General features: G+C 49.4%; 1 pseudogene; it reads left to right on the forward strand.

Moving 5' to 3' along the window:
* The first annotated feature begins 8,341 nt into the window (after window positions 1-8,341).
* Window positions 8,342-10,584, forward strand: LOC144234684 (ubiquitin-conjugating enzyme E2 C-like; annotated as a pseudogene).
* The last annotated feature ends 9,462 nt before the right edge of the window (window positions 10,585-20,046 follow it).

A 20,046-nucleotide genomic window follows, 5' to 3' on the forward strand; every position in this document is an offset into this window, starting at 1 on the left:
TATCCATTCATTTCTTTTTTTTTTAATTTTTTTAATGTTTTATTTATTTCTAGGAGAGAGAGAGAGACAGCGTGAGCAGGGGAGGGGCAGAGAGAGAGGGAGACACAGACTCTGAAACAGGCTCCAGGCTCTGAGCTGGCAGTCAGCACAGAGCCCGACGCGGGGCTCGAACCCACGAACCGTGAGATCATGACCTAAGCGAAAGTCGGACGCTTAACCGACTAAGCCACCCAGGCGCCCCTATCCATTCATTTCTTGATGGATGCTTGGACCCACATTGTATAGGGTCACATCCACTTTACTCAAATTTGACCAATTTATTTATTTTTTTTTTTAAATGTTTTATTTATTTCTAGGAGAGAGAGAGAGACAGCGTGAGCAGGGGAGGGTCAGAGAGAGAGGGAGACACAGACTCTGAAACAGGCTCCAGGCTCTGAGCTGGCAGTCAGCACAGAGCCCGACGCGGGGCTCGAACCCACGAACCGTGAGATCATGACCTAAGCGAAAGTCGGACGCTTAACCGACTAAGCCACCCAGGCGCCCCTAAATTTGACCAATTTAGGTTAATTACATCTAAAATAATACGTCCACAGCCACATCGAGGCTGGTGTTTCACCAAACAACTAGAAGGCACGGCCTCGCCAAGTCGACACATAAAATTAACCATTGCCAAGAAAAACGGGCCTCTTTCTTTTGACGAAATACCACGAACTTGAAGTATAAAGCTGACTGAAGTCCGGCATGTGAAGATGTGAACTGCACCTTCTTCAGTTGCGATTGCAAAGTGAGTAATTTTTCAGTCATCTCTTCAAACCTTCCTTGGAACATGAAGTTGCTTATTTATTAAACATATTTATTCCTCAAGCGTGACCTACTGGCCTGAAAAATAAACCTCACGAGACAGCGGTTTCCCCAGATCAAGCAGTGAGATGTGTAGAGTGGAAAACAGGAAACAGCCCTTCCAAGTACAAACCTGGGGCAATAGATTTCGTTCAGCCGGCAGCCCAGGTTTTAACTGGGCAATAACCTGGCACTGACAGTGGCTACCTAACTACACCCATTTGTCATAATTTTATTGTTTTTTTAAATGTTTGGTTTATTTTTGAGAGAGAGAGAGAGCACAGGTGAGAGAGGGGGACAGAGGATCCGATGTGGGCTCTGTGCTGACAGCAGCGAGCAGGATGTGGGGCTTGAACTCACAAACCATGAGGTTATGACCCAAGCCAGACTCGGACCCTCAACCAACTGAGCCACCCAAGCGCCCCCATCGGTGTTTTTCTTCTAGCTATAGAATGTTTTATTTTAGGTTGACTTTATTAAACTTTTTTGAATTACTTCAGTTTGGGCCTCCATCAAGAGTAATCAGTTTCACGTATGTGTACATATGATATGTCTGTGTGTGTATATATAAAAAACATAAAATTTCGGGTACATTTGAAATATTTAGACGTTTCACCACAGAGGATATACAGATGGCAAATAAACACGTGAAAAGATATCTAGTTGATATCATTACCCATTAAGGAAATGTAAATTAAAACCACAGTGAGAAGTCACTATCAGCTCTCAGAATGGCTAAAGTGAAAATTACTAACACCACCAAACGCTGGTGAGGACGTGGAAACACTAGAACGCGCTCAAATGCCCCTGGAGCGTATTGCAGGTAGGGATGGAAGACGGTGCAGCCTTTCTGGAAGACAGTTTGGCAGCTTCAGAGAAACACTAAACAGATAAGTGTCACATGACCCAGTAATTGCACTCCCAGTGTTTATCCTAAAGAAAGGAAAACATGTTCACACAGAAACCTGCCACAAATGTCCGCAGTAGGTTTCTGTGTAACCGACGAAAACTGGACTCAGCCCCGGTGTGCTTCACACGGGTGAGTGACTGACCAGACCCTGATCAATCCATGCTACGGAATACTGCTCAACAGTAAAAGGGTCTGAACAATTTTTTTTTAAGTTTATTCATTTATTTGGAGAGAGAGAGAGAGAGGGAGGGAGGGAACAAGCAGGTGAAGGGCAGAGAGAAGGAGAGACAGAATCCGAAGCAGGCTCCACACCGTCAATGCAGAGCCCGATGTGGGGCTCAGACTCACAAACCATAAGATCATGACCTGAGCCGAGATCAAGAGTCAGACGCTCAACTGACTGAGCCACCCAGGTGCCCCTGAACTATTTTTTAATAATTTGAGGGGCGCCTGGGCGCTCAGTCGGTTAAGCATCTGACTTCGGCTCAGGTCATGATCTCAGGGTTCGTGGGTTCCAGCCCTGCGTTGGGCTCTGTGCTGACAGCTCAGAGCCTGGAGCTTGCTTCGGATCCTGTGTCTCCCTCTCTCTCTGCCCCTCCCCTGCTCATGCCATCTCTCTCTCTCAGAAATAAATAAAAACATTTTAAAAAACTATAAAATGGCAAATTTTAGGGGCAGCTGGGTGGCTCAGTCGTTTAGGCGTCCCAACTCTGGATTTCGGCTCAGGTCATAATCTCACAGTTTGTGGGTTCCAGCCCCACTTTGGGCTCTTCACTGACTGCGTGGAGCCTGCTTGCGACTCTCTCTCTCTCTCTCTCTCTGTCCCTCCCCTGCTTGTTCTCTTTTTCAAAATAAAGAAATAAACTTGCAAATGATAATTTTCTGTTACATGTTGGGCACGTTGGTCTCTCTTGTGAGTGAGCACACGCATGTGAAATCACACTCCTTGTGGCCTTTCTGGGGGTTCGCCCCTGAAGAGTCGGCAGGGCAGCACCGGGGTCTGGGCAAGACATACACCCTCCCGGCATCCCCTCCTCCCTGATAGGTCTCTGGCTTCATCAGGCTCCCTTGAGGTGTGCAGTCTGGAGCCCTCACTGCCCCGATTTTGTGCCACGAGCTGTGTATAAGGTCGGCTTGCTTAACTCTGCCTGCTGTCGGGGCTTATGTGACTGTGGGCCAGTGAACAGGCTGGTAGCTGCATCTGCTTGGCGGTGCCCTTGGGCGACCTGCTAGGTGCCTTCCCAGTTATAGTCCTGACTTAACTGCTAGGAGAAAAGGAAAAAGGAAAGAGGTCCTCCCCTCTGGGAGCTGCAGTCACATTGGGCAGCAAGACAATTCAAATTAGGGGCGCCCGGGTGGCTCTGTCCGTTAAGCGTCTGACTTCGGCTCAGGTCCTGATCTGGAGGTTTTGTGAGTTCCAGCCCCTTGTCAGGCTCTGTGCTGACATCTCGGAGCCTGCTTGGGAGTCTGTCTCCCTCTGCCCCTCTCCCCCTTTCTCTCTCTCTCTCTCTCTCAAAATAAATAAAAATAAACTTTTTTTTTTAAAAAAAGAAAATTCATGGGGCGCCTGGATGGCTTAGTCGGTTAAGCGTCCGACTTTCGCTTAGGTCATGATCTCGCGGTTCGTGGGGTCGAGCCCCGCGTCGGGCTCTGTGCTGACTGCCAGCTCAGACCCTGGAGCCTGTTTCAGTCTGTGACTCCCTCTCTCTCTGACCCTCCCCTGCTCACGCTGTCTCTCTCTCTCCTAGAAATAAATAAAACATAAAATAAATAAATAGAACATTAAAAAAAAAGAATATAAAATCCGTTCATTTAAAAACCATATGTCTGGGGACACCTGGGTGGCTCAGTCGGTTAAGTATCTGACTCTTGGTTTCCACTCAGGTCCTGATCTCTCGGTTTTGTGGGTCCAGGCCCTGACTTAGGCTCTTCACTGGCTTTGCAGAGCCTGATTGGGATTCTCTGTCTCCCTCTCTCTCTGCCCCTCTCCCACTCACACCATCTTGGTCTCTCTCAAAAAATAAATAAACTTAAAAAAATAAAAAAATAGGGACACCTGGGTGGCTTAGTCGGTTGGCCGTCTGACTTCACTCAGGTCATGATCTCTTGACTCATGGGTTTGGGCCCTGAGTTGGGCTCTGTGCTGACAGCTCGGATCCTAGAGCCTGTCTCAAATTCTGTCTCTGTCTGCCCCTCCCCCACTCACTCTCTGTCTCTGTCTCTCTCTCTCTCTCAAATAAACTTTTTTTTTTTAATTAAAAAAAGTCACGGGGCGCCTGGGTGGCTCAGTTGGTGGAGCGTCCGACTTTGGCTCAGGTCATAATCTCACGGTTCATGGGTTCGAGCCCCACGTTGGACTCTGTGCTGACAGCTAGCTCAGAGCCTGGATCTTGCTTCAGATCCTGTGTCTCCCTCTCTGACCCTCCCCTGGTCTCTCTCTCTCTCTCTCTCAGAAATAAATAAAAAACATTAAAAAAAAAAAAAAAGAGTCGCATGCTCTTCTGACTGAGCCAGCCAGGCACACTCCAGTTATACCTCTTTTTTTTTTTTTTAAGTTTATTTATGACTTTGAGAGAGAAAATGTGAGTCAGGGAAGGGGAGAGAGAGAGAGAGAGAGAGAGAGAGAGAGAGAGAGAGAGAACCCCAAGCAGGATCCACACTGTTATCAAGGAACCCAATGCAGGGCTCGAACCCACAAACTGTGAGATCATAACCTCGGCTGAAGTCAGACATTTAACTGGCTAAGCCACGCAGGCGCCCTGGATCTCAATTTTTTAAAAGAAATCAAAAAAGGAGGGGCACCTGGGTGGCTTAGTCGGTTAAGCGTCCGACTTTCGCTTAGGTCATGATNTATCTGTTCTGTAGGCGTACCTGTCCGGAATCCTCTTTAAGGTTTGAGAATGCCTTCAGTACTTTCTAAAATAAAACTAAGTCCCCCAGGGTGCCTCAGTGGTTCAGTCGGGTAAGCATCTGACTCTTGATTTCAGCTCAGGTCATGATCTCACAATCATGAGATCGAGCCCTGTGCCGGGCTCTGCGCTGGGCATGGAACCTGCTTAGGATTCTCTCTCCCTCTGCCTCTCCCCAGTGCTTGCTCGCTCGCTCTCTCTCTCATAATGATAATAATAATAATAACAATAATACTAATTCCCATAGGGGCGCCTGGCTGGCTCTTTCCAAAGGGTGGGCGACTCTTGATCTCGAGGTTGTGAGTTCAAGCCCCACGTTGGGTGTAGAGATTACTTAAATAAATAAACTTAAAAGATATAATAATTGCCATGAAAAAGAAATCCCCACTGCTCTCCACCCTCAGGGTTCTGACAACATAAAAATGTCTCCAAACGTGGCAAGTGCCCCTTGGGGGACAACAGGGGCCCCCCATTGAGAGGCATTGCTTTAAAGTAGCTTCGAATTGGGGCGCCTGGGTGGCTTAGTCGGTTAAGCGCCCGACTTTCGCTTAGGTCATGATCTCACGGTTCGTGGGTTCGAGCCCTGCATCGGGCTCTGTGCTGACTGCCAGCTCAGAGCCTGGAGCCTGTTTCAGTCTGTGACTCCCTCTCTCTCTGACCCTCCCCTGCTCACGCTGTCTCTCTGTCTCTCTCTCCTAGAAATAAATAAAAATATTAAAAAAAATAAGTTTAAAAAATTTAAAAAAAAAAGAAATCAAAAAAGGAAAATACTCCTACAGAAAAACGAAACAAATAAACAAGGGTCAGAAGGGTGGTGGCAGACTCGCTCCGAGCAAGTCCCTCCAGACCCGCGGGGCCACAGAGTCAGGGACAGCCCTTCAGAAGGGTCTGCTCCAGGCCCCTACCCCGTCTCCCCCTTTCCTTGGGCCCAGGTTCTAGGCTGGGGAGCCCCTACCACTTGTGGTGTCTGTATACGGAAGCAGGGGCAGGGATGGGCAGGGCTGACTCTACACACTGCATGTTCAGACCCTTCCACCTACAAGACCAATTGAGTCACCGCACGTCCACCACCAGTATTTGACCCTGATCCACAACTACAAAGTATTCCATATGTATGTGACTTGTTTTCTGTAAAAAAAAAAAAAAAAAAAGGACNAAAATATTTTTAAAAAAATAAATAAAATAAAGTAGCTTCTAACCATCCTATTTCCTTTGCTAGTTCCTGGAGAGCCGTAGTAGGAATGACTGGTCACCCCCCGGCCCTGGAGTGTGTGTGGATACACCCACACATGTGGCCAGAGGACCCTGCCGCGGGGGGAGGGTGTGCCAGAGCCAGTTGCCGCTCCCACCTGGTCCCTGTCCGTCCGCCTCCTCATTGCCTCTCCTGCGCCTTCTGTCTTTCACTGACCTCATTCTGCGGTGCGAATTAGGCCTGGGCGTGGCGTCCGTGAGATTGTGGCAGAGCAGGTTGTCCGGCCCTGGACTGGGGAAAGGAGAGCCTGTCCCTGCCCAAGCCCGTGTTCCCAGGGCATCACCTGCACGTGCGCTCGCACGGCGACCCTGGGAAAGGATCAGGGGGCAGGGCCTCAGTGCCTCCGATTCCCCGCGGAGAAGGGGTTCACTGTCTTGGGTTTGTCTGGCTGCTGCTTCTCGCTGGGGCTGCTCAATGTTTCATCTAATGACTTTTTTTAATGTGCTTATTTATTTGTGAGAGAAAGAGACAGACCACGAGCAGGGAAGGGGCAGAGAGAGAGGGAGACACAGAATCCAAAGCAGGCTCCAGGCTCTGAGCTGGCAGTCAGCACAGAGCCCGTCGCGGGGCTCGAACTCGTGAACCTCGAGATCATGGCCCGAGCCTAAGTCGGACGCTTAACCGACTGAGCTACGCAGGCGCCTCTCATCTACTGACTTTGTTAACCCAAGACGGTTCTATGAGGACAGAAGCAGCCCCTTAGCACTTGAAAGTGACACCGCCGCACACCCCCGCGAATGGCTGCTGTCAAGAAAAGAGAAAACAGGGGCGCCTGGGTGGCTCTTGCCATTAAGCGTCTGACTGTTTTATTCGGCTCAGGTCATGCCGTCGTGGTTTGTGAGATCGATTTCCGAGTCCAGCTCTGTGCGGACAGCATGGAGCCTGTTCGGGATGGGGCTCGCTCTCTCTCTGCCTGTCTCCCACGTGTGTGTCCCTCTCACAAACTAAGTGAGTGAACATTAAAAAAATTAAATGACAAGTGCTGGCGAGGATGTGGAGAAATCGGAGCCCTGTACCCTGTTGGTGGGAAACAGTGTGGCAGTTCCTCAGAAAATCAGAAATAGAATGAACATATGACCCAGCAATTCCACTTCAGGCTTTAGAACCGAAAACACTGAAAGCAGGGTCTCGGAGATGTTTGTACATCCACGTTCAAAGCACCATTATTCATCACGATAGCCGAACAGTGGGAACAATCCCGGCGCCCATCGACGGATGAATAAATACCAAGTATGAGTGACATGCAGACTTAAAAAGGAAGGGCATTGTCACATGCTACAACGTAGCTGGACCTCGAGGACATTATGTTAAGTGCAAGAAGCCAGACACAAAAGGACAAATGCCTTACGATTCCTTTTATATGGGGTCCCTGGGAGAAGCGAATTATAGAGGGAAAAGGTGGGGACCAGGAACTGGGGGAGGGGTATGAGGGTTTAGTGTTTTATGGGGACTGAGTTTGTTTTGCAACACAGAAGGTTCTGGAGATGGGTGGCGGTGATGGCCACATGACATTGTGAAGGTGCATAATCCCCCTGAACCGGACACTTAAAAATAAAGCGGTAATTGGGGGCGCCTGGGTGGCTCAGTCAGTTAAGCATCCAACTTCAACTCAGATCATGATCTCACAGTTCATGGGTTCGAGCCCCGCGTCGGGCGCTGTGCTGACAGCTTGGAGCCTGGAGCCTGTTTCAGATTCTGTGTCTCCCTTTCTCTCTGTCCTTCCCTGCTCTCACTCTGTCAATCTCTCTCTCAAAAATAAATAAATAAATAAAGTGGTAGATCTTATGGTTTGCATACTTTGCCTCAATCTGGAATAATCCTCAGAAGCAGCAATAAGTCCATGCCACCCAGCCAACCTCCTCCGATCCACCCCAGGAGCTGGCTGGGGGATGGGAAGGCTGCTCCCCCTGGGCAGGATCGCGACAGCTCTATTTATGGAGGGGGGTGTGGAGGTCCTCGTCATGAAGCTGTCGTCATCGGCCCTCCTGAGATCAGTGGCTCGGCCCACAGGCAGGATGGAATTAGGAGAGTGCCCACGGGGCCCTGGGTCAGCTCGCACCCACCCCGGTCGTTCCTGCCCAGGGGCCTCGCTGGGCAGACGAGGGAGGAAGAAAAGCCCCTCTCCCAGTGGCTCAATGCCTGGTCTTCCTCTTTGACGATCATGCGCTGGCCCCTTTGCGCTGACATTAATCAGACACGACAAAGTGGCCTGCGGTGCTGTCCCGGACACTGCTAGATGCCCAGACTTAGGTTTTTTCCCTTCATATTTAAAATTTCCAAAAAAAGTAGAAGAGGCCAGGGATTATGTTTCTTTCTTTTTTTTTTTTTAATGTTTATTGTTGAGAGAGAGACAGAGCGTGAGCAGGGGAGACGCAGAGAGAGAGAGGGAGACACAGAATCTGAAGCAGGCTCCGGGCTCTGAGCTGTCAGCACAGAGCCTGACGTGGGGCTCGAACCCACAAACTCTGTGATCATGACCTGAGCCGAAGTCGGACGCTAAACTGATTGAGCCACCCAGGGGCCCCAGGCCAGGGATTATGTTTCTAATGCAAGGTGAAGAATAGCATTTCTTCTGAAATCAGCCTCTAGAATCTTCTTAAGCTAAAGGACTGGACCAGTGGCTGCACTGACCTAAGCTGAAGTCCTTACCCTGCCCCGCAAGGCCCCTGCCCTCACCTCTCCAGGTCCCCCCTCACCCCCCCTCACTGGGGCACGCTAGCCACACTGGCCGCCTCACTGTTCTAACAGGCTGCCAGGCACGTTCCTGCCGCAGGGCCTTTGCTTCTGCTGTCTTTCCGCCCGGGGCCCCTCTCCCCCATCCCTCCGCTCTCCCAGACTTTTGCTCCAATCCCAGCTTCTCTAATGCCTCTATTTTGTATTACAGCGGCTCCCTCAGCACCCAGCTCTCCCGGCTCCCTTTCCACTTTTCCCTTTCTATAGGGCACGCTTTCCCTTTAACACTCTCTCTGATTTACTTATGTGCCACCCAACCATCTGTCGCCCGCGGCCCTCCTGCGACTTTTCCACTAGCGTTAGAGCCCCATGGGAATGTGGGGTCTTCTTTCTGTTCCTCAGCGTAGCCCACGTGTCAGTAATATCGCCGGTGTGTAGTCCGCGCTCAGTACACACTAGTCAAATAAATGAATTCACCCGTGCCACCAATATGACACCTTGTATTAGAAGTTGCAAGGTGTTCAGTGGCCAGGAAGGCGTCCCAGACTGGGAACGATTTGTGGTTGTTTTGAAGTTAGTATACTGTACTTTAAAAGGTGAAAGATTTGGCAGCTGGAGTTGTGCTCTCCTAGTACCTGTCACCGTGCCCGCGCCACCCAGATGACCTCCCAGAACCGCAACCCAGCCACCGCCAGCGTCGCCGCCGCCCGCAAAGGAGCCGAGCCCAGCGGGGGCTCTGCCAAGGGCCCCGTGGGCAAGAGGCTACAGCAGGAGCTGATGACCCTTGTGATATCTGGTGACAAAGGAATTACTGCCTTCCCTGAATCAGACAACCTTTTCTTTTTTTTTATTTTTTTTATTTTTTTTTAATGTTTTATTTATTTCTAGGAGAGAGAGAGAGACAGCGTGAGGAGGGGAGGGTCAGAGAGAGAGGGAGACACAGACTCTAATTGGCTCTAGGCTCTGAGCTGGCAGTCAGCACAGAGCCCGACGCGGGGCTCGAACCCACGAACCGCGAGATCATGACCTAAGCGAAAGTCAGACACTTAACCGACTAAGCCACCCAGGCGCCCCAGACAACCTTTTCAAATGGGTGGGGACCATCATGGAGCAGCCGGCGCAGTATCCGAGGATCTGAGGTATAAGCTCTCCCTGGAGTTCCCCAGTGGCTACCCTTACAACGCGCCCACGGTCAAGTTCCTCACGCCCTGCTACCACCCCAACGTGGACACCCAGGGTAACATCTGCCTGGACATCCTGAAGGACAAGTGGTCTGCCCTGTATGATGTCAGGACCATCCTGCTGTCCATCCAGAGCCTGCTAGGAGAACCTAACATCGATAGCCCTTTGAACACGCATGCCGCTGAGCTCTGGAAAACCCCACAGCATTTAAGAAGTATCTGCAAGAAACCTACTCAAGGCAGGTCTCCAGCCAAGAACCCTGACTGGCCAGCCTCTCTTCTTGTGTTGTCTTTTTATTTTCTCCTTAGATGGTCTGTCCTTTCCTTCAGTTCTGCCTCGGACTGTGTATCGTAAACTGTGGTGTCATTTTTGTTTTGTTTCTGTTTTTTAAATTAAGTCTCTTGTTGAGCCCTTGTGACGAATATATTAAATAAATACATTGGAAAAAAAATAAAATAAATAAATAAAAGGCGAAAGACTTATACGATCTGAAGAGAAACCAGAGTATATATATTTTAAAACATAGTAGCAAACGTGGGGGTTAGTCAGCAGCAGCTTCGTCCCTCCGGGGGCTCAAGCCCAGTGTCTCTCACCCCCACATCCAGTTTCCCTGGCAATTTCTAATGGTTCTGTTTTGTGATACTGTGATTTATAATAAGAAATATATATTTGGCTTTGTTCTATTTCCAGCACAGCACTAAAACTCTTGGGATGTCACAAATGGTAAGAGTGGTAAAGGTGTTGGCACGCCTAGCTGGCTCAGTCAGTACAACATGTGACTCTTGGTCTTGGGGTCTTGAGTTCGAGCCCCACGTTGGGTGGAAAGATTGCTTAAAAATAAAATCTTACCAAAAAAAAAGCGATAAAAGTGTCTTGGTATTAATCATAAGCACCTTTCAACCACACCTGAGTTTGTATTAATGAGGTGACTTTTGGGGCGCCTGGGTGGCTCAGTCGGCTGAGCGGCCGGCTTTGGCTCAGGTCACGATCTCGCTGTTCGTGACTTCGAGCCCCGCGTCGGGCTCTGTGCTGACAGCTCGGAGCCTGGAGCCTGCTTTGGATTCTGTGTGTGTGTCTCTCTCTGCCCTTCTTCTCCACCCCCCACCCCCATGTCTGTCTCTGTCTCTGTCTCTCTCAAAAACATAAATATTAAAAAAAAATTTTTAATGGGGTGACTTTTGGAAAGCACAGAAGGATGGGGGCTGGTTGTCCAAGGAACCAGTGATGTGACTGGAGAGCTAGAACATTCAGTCCCTCCCCACCCCAGCCTCCGGGGAGCGTCAGGGGCTGGAGATTGAATCTACTGCCAGTGGTCCGTGATTCCATCAAACACGCCTATCTCCTGAAGCCTCCTTAAAAACCCAAAAGGGATGGGTTCCGAGAGCTTCCGGGTTGGTGAATCAGATGCACTTGCGTGCGGAGCCCCGAGTCTGCCCGAACAGGCGCTCCTGTGCCGGGGACCTGGACCCCACCCTATGCGTCTCTGCCTCTGGCTGTTGATTCGTATCCTTTCTTACCCTTTGTAATAAACGGGTAATCTAGGAAGTAAACTGAGTCTGAGTCCTGTGATCTGCTCCAGCAAACTGCTTGAGCCTGGGGAGACGGTCGTGGGAACCTGTGATTTCAGGCCAGTCCATCAGAAGCGCAGGAGACAAGCTGGGTTTGTGACGGGCAACGAAGGGGCAGGGAGGCAGTCTTGTGGGACGGAGCCCTTGACCTGTGGGACCTGGTGCCGTCTGAAGGTGGGGTGTGGGGAGCAAAATGGATCTCATTCTCAGAAAACTGTGGTCCGTTTTGACCTGCCCTCGGCCCCCACCCCCTAGCACACGGGCTCTGCTTTCTCGTCACTGCCCTCAGAGTGACACAGCCCCAGGGCTGGGGCACTTGCCCGGGCGGCATCTGTCAAAGGCTGTAAAGACCTCTGCTCCCCTCAGCCATCTGGGACAAGGGATGGCAGAAGGGGACAAGCAACAGACTCAAAAGCGTGAAAGGAAACGAGGATGGAGTCCAGACGGACACGAGGAGAAAGTCCATCAAATGCAAAGAAAGCAGTGACGGGGGACATAAGGAACGAAGCAGATAGAAGATGTACGAAAGTAGTCCAGTATGTCTGTCAGCAAACGTTTCTCCAACAACCTTGACCGTGGCCAGACACTGGAGATTTAGCATCCAGAAGTTTCCATCGTCCCCGGGGATGCACCATCCCCCCCAGCACATCGATGCGTGACCAGACACGCCGACCAGGGAAGTGCACCCAAGTCTCAGAGTGTTTTACCCTAATTTTTAAAATTTTTTTTAAGCTTTGTTTTTTTGAGAGAGACAGAGCATGGGCAGGGGAGGGGCAGAGAGAGAGGGAGACACAGAATCCAAAGCAGGCTCCAGGCTCTGAGCTAGCTGTCAGCACAGAGCCCGACGCGGGGCTCGAACTCATGAGCTGTGAGATCATGACCTGAGCCGAAGTCGGACGCTCCACCGACCAAGCTCCCCAGGCACCCCAGAATGTCCTTCTTTTTCAAGTCTGAATAAGATCCCGTTGAATGGATGGACCACGTTTTGTTTATTCATTCCTCCGTTGATGGGTTGTTTCCACCTTTGGGCTACCGCGGATCATGATGCTATGAACATGGGTGTGCCGTCATCTCTTCCAGACCTTTCTTTCCCTTCTCTTGGGGAAAAACCCAGCAGGGGATTCTTGGGTCACACAGAAATTCTGTTTTGAATTCTTCCAGGAGCCGCCACACTGTTTTCCACAGAGGCCATTATCACGTCTGTTTTTACCGTTCTCTTCTAATTAGAGCAAGTGTACGGTCACAGAAAATTTCATCACTAGATGAAACAGTGAGACCGCTGAAATAAAGCTGAAAGTCTGCTGCAGTCTGTGGGGGCAGTCATACCCCCAGTGCTCCCACGTGGCTTCAGGTCCTCTTGGAGGCTGAATGTGAATTTCCAAGGTGAGCTTTCTTTGTTCTTTGTTTTCATTTGTTGTTGTTGTTGTTTTTCTTTCACTAAGGATATACACACTTCTGCTTTCTCCTGCGATTGATCTGGAACAAACCTTCAACGGGGGAGGGGGGTGTGGACTGCGAGATTTTTCTGACATTTCTTGCTGATGATTTTGCATGCACCATTTTCACAATGTTTCCAGATCTTTGGCTGTCCGTCATTAAAAACACAGATTAACATGGACCCTGTAGCAGTCACACGTGCGAGGAGCTGCTGACATATTAATTTCTTCACACCCTTTCTGCCAGGATAATAGCTTAGCAAGAGTGCAGCTAATAGAGCCAGTCCCGGCTGTCTCCATAGTAACGTTCTACCATATCAATGTCACCTTCAGCCCGCCAAGAACACGGTTGCACAGAGACCAAGGTAGAGCCAGGAGGGGAAAAGATACCAGTGGATTTTCAATCTCCCCTTAAACAGTTTGCATCTCTGTAGATCAAGTTAACAATGTTTCAAAGCAGAAAGGCTCATCATGGGCTTTGTTTTTATCAGGCAGCATTTTAAAGCAGAGCATCACAGAGCAACGGCCCCAGTTCTACAGGCAGAGGGACCTGCCCCCATGACGTGACGAAGTAGAACAGAATTCAAGTGTGGCCTCAAGCATAGAGGCTATTAGAAATCATACTCTTCAGGGAAAAGTAGCACAAGGGCGCCTGGGTGGTTCAGTGGGTTAAGCATCTGACTTCGGCTCGGGTCATGATCTCATGGTTTGTGGGTTCGAGCCCCACGTCAGGCTCTGTGCTGACAGCTCGGAGCCTGGAGCCTGCTTCAGATTCTGTGCCTCCCTCTCTCTCTGCCCCTCCTCCACTCATGCTCTCTCTCTCTCTCTCTCAAAATAAATAAACATTAAAAATTTTTAAAAAAGTAAAGGACAAAAGTAGCATTATGATGGCAAGAAATCTAAATAGAAGCCATGGCCACCAGAATCTAATGGAGAATCTAATGGCCGGGATCCAGTAAGTGCCAGTCATTGCTCAGTGAACGGGCAGGACTTCGCGTTTGCAGAGCTGAGGCTGTCATTTGAGGTCACCTCAAAGCCCTCTCTACAGAACATAAGCTGCCGGATGTAAATTCATTCATTCATTAATGACGATCGTAGTCTATGCAGCCTGCACTCACTGAATACTGTAGACTGGATGCCTTAAAACCAACAGAGATTTCTCTGCAGGTCCTGGAGGCTGGAAAATAGAAGATCAAGGCATCGGCAGATCTGATGCCTGATGAGGGTTTGCCTCCTTGCCTCTAAAAGTAGTATGGTGTCCTCACACGGTGCAGGAAGAGCAAGAGAGAGCTCCCTGGGGTAAACATCCCATTCATGGGGCTCTCCCCTCGAGAGCCAATCACCTTCCAAAAGCCCGACCTCCTAATGCCATCACCATAGGGCTTAGGATCTCAACATAGGAATTTTTTAAGGGACACTAGCATTCAGCTCATAACCTTGACTGAGTGTGTGCTACATGCCAGGCACCAGAGAAATGGTAGTGAACAAGAAGAGACAGATTCCTGCTTCACTCAGACCTTCATTCAGCAGTGGCAGCAGGCAGGGGGGGAGGGGGGAGCGGAGGGGNGAAGACATCAGTGAGTACTAGTAAGAAAGGCAAAGTGGGGAGGCTATAGATTGCAGGTGTGGTTCAGCTCCAGTGCAGGGAACGGTGGACCGGAACAAACTGGGAACGGATGGCTGCCCTGGTGAGGGAGAAAAGGGGGGATCTGGCTCCCTCTGGTGGTCACCACGCGCCACACACTCATCCGCGGCACTGCTCATGGCCGTCACCCGCCAGGTCATCTCTGAAGTCACTGGCGTGTCCTTCAATAGGTGAATAAATAAAACTGCGGCCACCCAAATAATGAGATCTACAGCTATATAGAGAATCTGTAGAGACCGTGAAAAGATGAGGGGGTGCGGGGAGGGATGGGTAAGTGGAGCGCGCTGAGTTTTGAGACAGGGAAACTATTCTGTGCCCGTGCTGTAACGGACCCAGGACTTTATGCCTTTGGCAAAGCCCGTAGAATGTACAACACCCGGAGTGAACCCTAATGTGAACTGTGGACTTTATTTAATAATAATGTATCAAGGGGCGCCTGGGTGGCCCAGTTGTTTAAGTGTCTGACTTCAGCTCAGGTCAAGATCTCCTGGTTCTTGAGTTCAAGCCCTGCATTGGGCTCTGTGCTTTGTTCGGATCCTCTGCTTCCCCTCTCTGCACATCCCCCTCCCCTGCTCTCTCTCTCTCTCTCTTAAAAATAAAAACTTTTTTGGGGCGCCTGGGTGGCTCAGTCGGTTAAGCATCTGACCTTGGCTCAGGTCATGATCTCACGGTTCATGAGTTCAGGCCCCGGCATCGGGCTCTGTGCTGACATCTCGGAGCCCGGAGCCTGCTTCAGATTCTGTGTCTCCCTCTCTCTCTGCCCCTCCCCTGCTCGTGTTCTGTCTCTCTCTCTCTCTGTCTGCCTCTCAAAAATCAATAAACATTAAAAAATTGTTTTAATAAAATAATACAATAAAATGGCTAAGATGGTAAATTTTATGTGATGTGTACCACACCACAATCGTTTGGAAAATGGAAAATGCTTACAGAAGAGAAAAAAAATTGTATTATCATTTGAAGACTTTCTAAACTTAGTATGTGAAAAACCTTTCTAACTATGGCTCTAAAGCTACAAGCTTAAATATTGATGAATTCAACCACATAAAAATACTTTTTTGTGTCCAAAGTGAAAAACTATCCAGGAAAAGTACTTCAACCTCTGACCCAAGGGAAAGGCCTGGTGTGCTAATGTGAAGATATCTAATGAATGAATAGAAATTAGCTACCGAAGGGGAAAGGGAGCAAAGGGTGTGATTAGTCACTTCAAAAAAAGCCAAACTAACCCAAGTCCCAAATAAAAATGGCTTTTCAACCCGTGACAAGATGCTCAATGTCACTTGTAAAAGAAATACAAATTAAAAACTGCAGTGAGTCACCGTGTTTCACCCATCGATTTGGTGAAATTCAGAAGCTTGATCCCTCGCTCCATGGCAGACGCTGTGGGGAACCAGGCAGCTGCACACAGCATCAGTGGGGGGAACTGCCAATACAGTATTGACCAAAATGACAAATGGGAAATAAGTATCACATAAAACTTACTATCTTAGCCATTTTAAAAAAAACTTTCTAAATTCAAAAATAGAGAGACACAGACCATGAGCAGGGGAGGGGCAGAGAGAGAGGGAGAAACAGAATCTGAAGCAGGCTCCAGGCTCTGAGCTGTCAGCACAGAGCCCGACGCAGGGCTCGAACCCACGAACCACGAGATCATGACCTGAGCCGAGGTCGGACGCTTAACCGACTCTGCTACCCGGGTGTCCCATCTTAGCCATTTTTTAAGCATCCAGATCAGCAGTATCGAGCACTCACATTGTACCGCCATCCCCACCACCCGTCTCCAAAACTCTTAATCTTCCCAAACTCAAGGGCTTATTTCACTCTGCGTGATGTCCTCAAGGTTCATCCGTGTTGTAGGAAGTGTCGGGTTCCTTCCTTTGCACGGCTGAATAATATTCCATTGTGTGGCTAGACACCAGCTTATTTATCCATGTCTCTGCAGATGGACATTGCTTCTGTCTCTGGCCGTTGTGAACAATGCTGCTATAAACACAGGTGCCCAAGGATCAGTCTGAGTCCCTGCTTTCAACTCTGTTTAAATTTTATTTTTTAATGTTTATTTTTTGAGGGGGGGGAGACAGAGCGCAGGCAGGGGAGGGGCAGAGAGAGAGGGAGACACAGAATCCAAAGCAGGCTCCAGGCTCCAGGCTCCAAGCTGTCAGCACAGAGCCTGACGCGGGGCTCGAACTCCCACGCTGTGAGATCATGACCTGAGCCGAAGTCCAACGCTCAGCTGACTGAGCCATCCAAATGCCCCTCCCTGCTTTCAGTTCCTTCAGTTATATACACAGAAGGGGAATTTCTGCGCCATGTGGCTGTTCTAAACTTTTTGAGGACCCACCAAATTGTTTCCACAGCGGTTCCACTATTTTACATTCCCAACAACAGGCCACAGAGTTCCGATTTCTCCACGCCCTTGCTAACACTTGTTATTTTCCGAGTGTTGTTATTATTAGAGCCACCCTAATGGGCGTGAACCCACAATGCACACATCCTTGAACCCAGCAGTTCAACTTTGGGGAGTTTATCTCCGCCTCTTCTGAAACTTGCTTTTGCTAGTTCACTGCACATCCTGGACGTCCGTCCATGTTGGTGTCTGTAGATCTTACCCTCTTGTTAATGACTGTGGTGTTGCATGTGAAGAATGGACTTGGGGCTAACTGTTGTGTCCACGTGTACAGTGATACTGGTTTCAGTTTGTAAACGCTGCCGCCCTGCAGCAAATACACCCTTAAAGGAGATACTCCAAGGAATACAGTCCTTAAAACCTGCTTCCAAAAATCCAGCCTTTGCTCTTCAGTTTGCTGAGCACCGCTGACAGGCTGGAGTTTGTGGGCTCTGTGCTCTCAAACCGCGGTCCCGTGAGAGCTCTGGCATAGTAACTTGGCCTCTGAAGATTGTCTCGTCCGAAACAGAAGAGCTTCGGTGCCTGGACCCGTGTTTCCACTTCGCCTTCCTGCCAAGGAGGCATTAAGAAGAAAACCACAGGGGCGCCTGGGTGGCTTGGTCGGTTAAACGTCCGACTTTCACTTGGGTCATGATCTCACGGTTCGTGGGTTCGAGCCCCGCGTCAGGCTCTGTGCTGACTGCCAGCTCAGAGCCTGGAGCCCATTTCAGAGTCTCCCTCTCTCTGACCCTCCCCTGCTCACGCTCTCTCTCCCCCTCTCTCCTAGAAATAAAAAAAAAAAATTAAAAAAAAAAAAAAGAAGAAAACCACAGGCCCCAAATGGCGTCGCTTAGGTTAAGGCCCTGCGTCAGCAGAGCGAGACTCGATACCTGATGTGACTGCAGTTCAGCTCCTGAGAAGTGTCGCTTCCAGCCACTTTCTGGTCAGCCTGGAACCTGACTGATAGTCTCCTTCCATCCCCCTTAGGAGGGGGACTTTGCCTAAAACAATGGATTCTTTGCTGATATTTTCATTTTTTGCTATTCCCTCTCTATTTTTAAAAACTTTTCCTTTTTGGGGCACTGGGGCAGTTCATTCGGTTAAGTGTCTAACTCTTAATTTCGGCTCAGATCATGATCTCACAGTTCGTGGGATCGAGCCCCGCATTGGGCTCTGCGCGGACAGCACAGAGCTTCCTTAGGATTCTCTCTCTCCCTCTCTCTGCCCCTCCCCTGCTTGCATTCTCTCTCTCTCTCTCTCAAAATAAATAAATTTAAAATAAAAAGCCTTCCCTTTTCCGTAAGCCCTTTAGAGCTCCCCTCTACTTGCTAGACGGGATGCTACCTGATTCGTGAATCAATTAATAAAACCTGCTAGAGCTTTAAAATTTACTCGGTTGAATTTTGTTATTTAACCGGCATAAAGGTAGTTTCCCGCTCATCTTGAACACAAACCGTGACTCCCCAGGGACCCTGAACTTGGGCAGTGTTGAGGAGGCAGCGGCTGATCTCATTCCCTGAAAAATGTTAAGTCGAGCCAGCTCCTCAGCTGTCCTTCCCTTGACCTTCCCCCAGTTATGTTTGATGCTCTACATTTTGCTCTGCAGCATTTCAGAGATAACAAAACATAGAAAGGTGAATATAGCAGACAGTCACAAACCCACCTCCTCACTTTGTGTACAGAGAAGTCCCCAGCGTGTCCCTCCCCCTTTCCTGCCTTGGGCCCCACTAGAGACAGAGACAGCTCTAAACCTGGCGTTGAACTTGTTCTTGCACGCCTTTGTGTCATTACAGGGAAGAGGGTTTTGCAGGCTTTTCGATTTTATTGCTTTTTTAATTTTATTTTTCATGTTTATTTTTGAGAGCAACAGAGACAGAATGTGAGTGGGGAAGGGGCAGAGAGAGACGGAGCTGGAGAATCCGAAGCAGGCTCCAGGCTCCAAGCTGTCAGCACAGAGCCCGACGCGGGGCTTGAACTCAGGAACTGCGAGATCATGACCTGAGCTGAAGTCGGATGCTTAACCCACTGAGCCCCCCGGCGCCCCCATTTTATTGCTTTTGAATGTAAGTCTTTCTGACTTGACTGATCCTTTCAATAGCATGATATTCTTAAACCCAGTAGAAGACTGATTACTTGAGTAAAATGTTCATCTCACGGGCTTGGTTCTTGGGGTACCAGCATCTCTCTGCCTTTGTTTCCCACATCACTGGTCCTATGACAGCGTGAATGTTCTACATACCACTGAGTTGTACACCTTGAAGTGGCAAATTTGGTGTTATGTGGATTTCACCTCAGTACAATGAAAAATAAACAGCTTACACACTTGGAGCCTTCCCAGAGTCAAGTACACTAGCAATTTTTTCCTTAGTCAAAGCAAGTCACATAAGAGAGAGGGGTGGGGGTGTGTGTGGAAGGCCTGGGACATCTCTGACAAGTGCAGCGGCTCCAAGGAAATGGCTTCGGCTTTCGGGGGACCCTCCGGGGCTGCTGAGGTTGTTTGCAGCGCACTAGGGGCCTTCTGGGTCCAGCTGAGGCCGGGGTAGGTCCTGGTCCCTGCCTTGTCCTGGGCTCAGCTGGCTTTGCAGGTGTTGTTCGTAACAATGGGCGGCTACTCGGAGCAGCTGTGAGGTGGGGACAGGACGGATGCCTCCAGCGGCCCTCAGGGAAATCTTAAAAGGACAAGTCCAGCATTTGTCCTAGGAGATGGCAGCGAATTCTCCAGAAGCTCCATCTGGTAGGTCACGATGATTCAGTGACAGTATATGTGGGATGCTGGAGTCTCATGAGCCCCAAATGTGGTTACAAGAACAAATGTATTTGGGGTGCCTGCATGGCCCAGTCGGTTAAGCATCTGACTCTTGATTTCGACTCAGGTTGTAATCTCTTGTTTCATGAGATCGAGCCCCATGTTGGGCCCTGCACTCTTGGCGCAGAGCCTGCCTGGTATTTTCTCCCTCACTCTCTGCCCCTCCCAACACTCTCTGTCCTTTTCTCAAAATAAATAAAGGAAGAAACAAACAAAAGAACAAAAGTATTGAGCTGCATTTTGAAGCCCGAGTGACACCATCCATTCAAGGATTGATCAGAAATCTTTAGACAAGGGGCCCTCGGCTGGCTCAGTTGGTAGAGCATAGGACTCTTGATCTTAGAGTTGTGAGTTTGAGCCCCACGTTGGGTGTAGAGATTACTTTAAAAATAAAATCTTAAGGGGCGCCTGGGTGGCTTAGTCGGTTAAGCGTCCGACTTTC

This window comes from Crocuta crocuta, unplaced genomic scaffold (genome assembly GCF_008692635.1).
Source record: "Crocuta crocuta isolate KB4526 unplaced genomic scaffold, BGI_CrCroc_1.0 scaffold115, whole genome shotgun sequence".
In the NCBI taxonomy this organism is placed as follows: Eukaryota; Metazoa; Chordata; class Mammalia; order Carnivora; family Hyaenidae; genus Crocuta; species Crocuta crocuta.